The sequence below is a fragment of the Apium graveolens genome, chromosome 5 (assembly GCF_009905375.1).
Source record: "Apium graveolens cultivar Ventura chromosome 5, ASM990537v1, whole genome shotgun sequence".
NCBI classification, from domain to species: domain Eukaryota; kingdom Viridiplantae; phylum Streptophyta; class Magnoliopsida; order Apiales; family Apiaceae; genus Apium; species Apium graveolens.
Window position 1 is genome coordinate 274,880,116 of NC_133651.1, and position 6,000 is coordinate 274,886,115.

The following is a 6,000-nucleotide window of genomic DNA, read 5'->3' on the forward strand; positions in this document are numbered from 1 at the left end:
ACAAGGAACTAGGGATGAGTTTTTTAAAATGTCCTTGGCCAAACGTCCCCATGAAAGCATGTTGCAGCTCTAGGATAGGGCAGGGAAGTATATCAGGTTTGAAGAAAGCATGAGGAAGACCGTAGTAAGTAATGAGCCCACTGGAGGCAAGAAGCGGAAAACTGATCTGAAGTATATTGCTAAGGACAAGTATCCTCGAACCGAGCAAAACTCTGATTCAACCCCCAAGAAGGGAGGACCTGGGCAAAAGTTCACTGAATATGCTAAGCTGAATGTTCCTAGAAGCCAGATCTTGATGGAGATCGAGAAAGATAGAGATATTCGTTGGCCTAAGCCCTTGAAGGCTGATCCTGCCAAGCTAGATAAGAGCAAGTATTGCAGATTTCACAAAGATCTTGGTCATGACACCGATGAGTGTAGGCAACTAAAAGATGAAATTGAGTTCCTCATTCGAAAAGGAAGATTGAACAAATATACTGGAGAAGGAGGGGATAGAAGCAACAACGTGAGAAGAATATTTCTACTACCGGCATAATATTGAACCTACAGGGTCACACTATAAAAGAATGTTTCTTTTGATGAATGATGAGAGAGAGAGAATTATTTTTCTAAATAGTTAAGAAAAAGAAATAATGATTAAAATAGTTTTAATTATTATTAAAGCATTTTATGAAGATAAAATGTGGGGGATAAAATATATAAAGATATATTATAAAACCCTAGGAGAGTCCTATAAATAGAATGAGATGGATGGCTCATTTGGACAAGACACACAATTTTGGTTTTGTGAAAACCCTAGCCTCCATCTTCTTCCTCTCTCTCTCTCTCAAAACTCCATTTTATAAAAGCTCAGTTTTATAAAAAGGTTCATCGAAGAGGATCGTTCTTGGTGGATACCGGTAGAGTGCTTCACACACTGAGGAGCAACTGCTAGCACTCCAATTTTATAAAGCTTCGATTCACGAGGTATGGTTTCGATTCCTCACTTTTTCTCTTTTATATGTTTTTCCTATATGTGCGGTATATGGTTTTTACGGAATAATTGTTATTTCACGCTTTCGCTCATCCGTAAATTCCTTCACCTATAACGCTATCGTGGGAAGGACAGGGATACACGCCTTTAAGGCAGTCCCTTCTTCTTATCATTCTGTTATGAAGTTTCTGACTCGAGATGGGATTGGAGAAGAAAGAGGAGATCAAAAAATGGCTAGAAGCTGCTATATGGCCTCTTTGAGGGCAGATGGAGTTGGGGGCAGGTTCTTCCTATTGAAGATCTGGATATCCGAGAGAATGATGAGAAAAGGGGAAAGCCAACAGAAGACTTGGTTTCAATTCCTTTGGCCCCTGAAGATCCTGGGAAGGTGACTTTTATTGTAGCAACGCTCGAGGAACCTTTTAGAGGGAAGTTGGTGAAATTTTTGCAAGAAAATAGTGATGTTTTTGCATGGTCAGCGGCTGATATGCCAGGCATAGACCTGGAATTGATTACTTACAAGCTGAATGTGGACCCAAATCGGAAGACGGTAAAACAAAAGAAAAGAAGTTTTGCTCCAGAAAGGCAAGAAGCTATAAAACAGGAAGTGGAGAAGCTCTTGGAGGCTGGTTTCATTGAGGAGATTCAATTTCCAGAGTGGTTAGCAAACCCTATAATGGTGAAGAAGGCTAATGAAAAATGGAAGATGTGTGTGGACTTCACTGATCTAAATGATGCATGTCCTAAGGACTGTTTTCCGTTACCAAGGATCGATACCTTGATAGATGCCACTGCTGGGTATGAAATGCTGAGCTTTATGAATGGATTTAGTGGATACAATCAGATCAAGATGCACAAGGACGACATCCCAAAGGTATCATTCATCACCGATTTTGATGTTTATTGTTATCTTGTTATGGCATTTGGTCTCAAGAATGCAGGAGCTAACTATCAAAGGTTGGTAAATAAAATTTTTAAGGATCTTATTGGCAAGACTATGGAAGTCTATGTTGATGACATGTTAGTCAAGAGTCTAGTAAAGACTGATCATATAGCCCATTTGAGGGAAGCTTTTGAGGTCCTGAGGTACCACAAGATGATGTTAAATCCTACAAAATGTGCTTTCGGAGTAGGGTCTGGAATTTTTTTGGGATTAATGGTCTCCAAGAGAGGGATCGAGGCTAACCCTGATAAAATAAAGGCAATCCTGGACATGGAACCGCCAAAAACTATCAAGGATGTTCAGAAGCTCACATGAAGGGTTGCTGCTTTGGGACGATTCATCTCTAAGTCAGGAGACAAGTGCCTATCATTCTTTAAGTCACTAAAAAACATTAAGGACTTTGTATGGAGTGAGGAAAACCAGAAGGCTTTCAAAGAATTAAAGAAATATATGGCGCAGGCCCCGTTGTTGGCCAAGCCAGTTTTGAATGAAGTTTTATTCTTGTACTTAGTTGTTTCAGAGAGTGCCTTGAGCGCTGTATTGGTTAAGGAGGAACTGAAAGTCCAGAAACCCGTATACTATGTCAGCAAAATTCTGTATGGTGCTAAGTTAAATTATTCAACTATTGAGAAATTTGCTCTAGCCTTGGTAATGGCTTCGAGAAAGCTGCGTCCTTACTTTCAGGCTCATCAGATTGAGGTGCTAATGAATCAGCTCCTGAGAAATATCATTCACAGTCCCAAGGAAAGTGGGAGGTTGATCAAGTGGGCAATAGAGCTGAGAGAGTTCGATCTCAAGTATAAGCCACGAACGGTAATAAAAGCCCAGACACTAGCTGACTTCATGGTGGAATATACCATATCCAAGCAAGAAGTCGGGGGCAGAAAGATAGCATATCTCAAGACAAGGAAGTTGATAAAGGGGATAAAGAGAAGGTTAATAAGGAAAAAGAATAATGGGTTCTGTATTTTAATGGAGCATCAGAAACAAATTCAAGTGGAGCAAGTTTGGTTTTACAAAGCCCTGATGGGTTCTTAATTGAGTATGCCATGAAGCTAGACTTCCCAACCACAAACAATGAGGCAGAATACGAAGCTCTGATAGCTGGTCTTGGCTTAGCAGGGACACTTAGAGTCAAGAACTTAAAAGTCCGTGGAGACTCGAAGTTGGTCGTATCCTAGGTGAAGGGAGAGTTTGAGGCAAGGGATGAGACGATGGCTAAATATGTCCGCCTAGTAAGGGCCGTGATGACCTAATTTGATGAATGCCATGTTGAGCATATTCCAAGGGAGGAAAATGCTAAGGCAGATGCGTTGTCAAAATTTGCTTCATCAGAGATGGAAGAAAGTTCTGGAAGTGTATACTATCGCATTTTGAAAACACGAAGCATTGATGTTAAGCTTGTGGCTCCTATAGGCCTGGGGACGTCATGGATTGATCCCATTAAGGCTCACATTCAAATCGGCTGGTTACCAAACGATGCTACTGAAGCACAAAAATTGGCTGTTCGATCACTAAGATACTCTTTGATAGATGGAATTCTGTATAAAAGATCTTTTGCGGTTCCCTACTTAAGATGTCTCAGGCTTGATGAGGCTCGCTTGGCTCTTGAAGAAGTACATGAAGGCATATGTGGGCAACACTTAGGGGGCAGGGCATTGGCTCATAAGATAACCCGTTTAGGCATTTACTGGCTAGAAATGATGGTTGATGCCAAAAAATATGTGAAAAAATGTGATCGTTGTCAGAAGCACACACCAGTTGTTAGACAACCCCCCGAGATGCTGACCTCTATCAACTCCCCCATCCCCTTTGTTATGTGGGGGATGGATATACTAGGGCCTTTCCCCATGGCCACGGAACAAAGGAAGTTTCTGATTGTGGCCATTGATTATTTCACCAAGTGGATTGAAGCCAAACCCTTGGCCAAGATCACAACTATGCAGATCGCACAATTCCTGCGGGAAAGTATTATGTGCCGGTATGGAATTCTCCGCATCCTAGTCACTGACAATGGAATACAGTTCAACAACGAGGAGTTCAAGAAGTATTGTGAGGAAAATGAAATTGAGTTACGATTCACATCTGTGGCTCACCCGCAAGCCAATGGGCAAGCGGAAGTGGCCAATCGAATAATCCTAGATGGACTAAAGAAGAGGATCGAGAAGTCAAGGAATAACTGGGTGGATGAAATACTCCCCATACTATGGGCCTATAGGACTACCTGTAGAGTCACGACTGGAGCAACTCCCTTCATGTTAGCATATGGTGCAGAAGCAGTTGTTCCTGTAGAGATATCACATTCCTCCCCCAGGATTCAAGCCTTCAATGCTGAGGAAAATGAAGAAGGGCAAAGGTTAGCCCTGGATCTAATTGATGAAGTACGAGATGAGGCACATGCGAAGGTAGTGGAATATCAGAAAAAAGCTTCATTCTATTACAACCTAAGGGTTAAAGAAAGATTCTTCAAACAAGGTGATTTAGTTTTGAGGAAAGTGGAAGCTTCTGGTGTAGGGCAGAAAGGGAAACTTGCCCCAAATTGGGAAGGGCCGTACAAAGTGAAGAGCGTTCAGGGTAGAGGAACCTACAAGCTGGAGACTATGGATGGTTTTGAAGTTCCGAGAACTTGGCATGCACAAAACCTGAAGGTTTACTATGTGTGAGATAGTTGAAGTACGATTCTCACTTGTCAGTATGACAAGTAGGTTTAAAAGCACCTTGAAGCTTTGCTTATTTAGGGTTTGTCTATATAGAAAATATGTTTATCAGGGTTGAACCCATCTTATGTAAGGTATCCAGAATACCAAGTTATAATATAAAATCTTTGACTTAATCTTGGCCTATTAGATTTGATTGCTTTATGAAAGATAAAACCAAGTTATAAACTTGAGTTTGAAAAATCAAGAGAGAAATACGTCGATACTTGGACAAAATCTGAAAAGTCAATTACAAAGTTCAAATATTGTCTAATAAAGAAGAAATACGTAAAAAAAACTTAGGCCTTGGAAGGCTGGCTCTCGTCGGAACCACTATCCGAAGTCTCCTCGGATGTCTCAGTCGTCCCCTCGGAAGTCCCCGTAGAGGTTCCCTCGGAACTGCCTTCGGACGCTTTGGATGCAGGAGACGCTGGTCTCCTGAGTGTCCATCCAGCCGTCGAAGGCTTTATCCTTTTGAGCCTTCAAGATAACATTTTCGTCCTGGGCGGTTTCCAGGTCAGAAGTTGAAGAGGCAAGTTGGGCTTCAAGGGCCTCTATTCTTTGGTTGGCCTCCTCCAGCTTCTTGTTTGCATCCTCCAGGCCAACCTTCCAAGCCTTAGCTTGGTGAATCGCCCCTTGAAAATGGGCGTTCACCTACAAGAAACACAGCTAAAGTATGAGATGGGAAAATAAAAAAGGCAACTATGAAGGGCAAAGGAAAAAGACGTACCGTCGCCAAAGCTTGAGCTCCAAAAAGCTCGTTCCCCTCTAAGTCCTGTTGAAGGACAAAGTCTTGATAGTCAACCGGGGAGATGGAATGCTTAGACCATTCCTTGGCAAGTGCTGTGCTGCCAACAATTAAATCCTTGCCCCGGATTCCCCAAGCAGGTTGAAAGTAAGACCCTGGCTTTTGCTTGGTGCGCAAAACCTGGCTGGGGCCTTCTTCGCCTGGTTCCATTGCTTGGAGTAGGAACTCCGGGAAGCGATCCCCAAGGCGCGGGTCTTTAAAGACCTTTCCAACGCGCTTCATCTTGGTCGTCTCCAGGTCCTTAGGCTTTGTAGCCTCCTCAATTTTCTCAGCCACTACAACAAATGAGATAAGTAAGATGAGGAATTAACAAAGTTAGAAGATGAAGGAAATGAAGAAAGAAATATATAAGGAAGGAAACTTACTCTTCTTTGGGACGGGAGAAAGGTCGCGTTCTACAAGAACGGTCTCCCTGATAAGATCCCAAGAATGGGAAGTCCCATTATCTTGCGTCAGGAGGTTGAAAGCTCTGGCCTCCTCCTCAGACAAAATTATATCGTTTGGGCTCCCATCAACGGCTAGCCCAAAAGACGATCGAAATAGGGTGCCCCAATCGCCAGCCTCCCAAATGACTAACAAG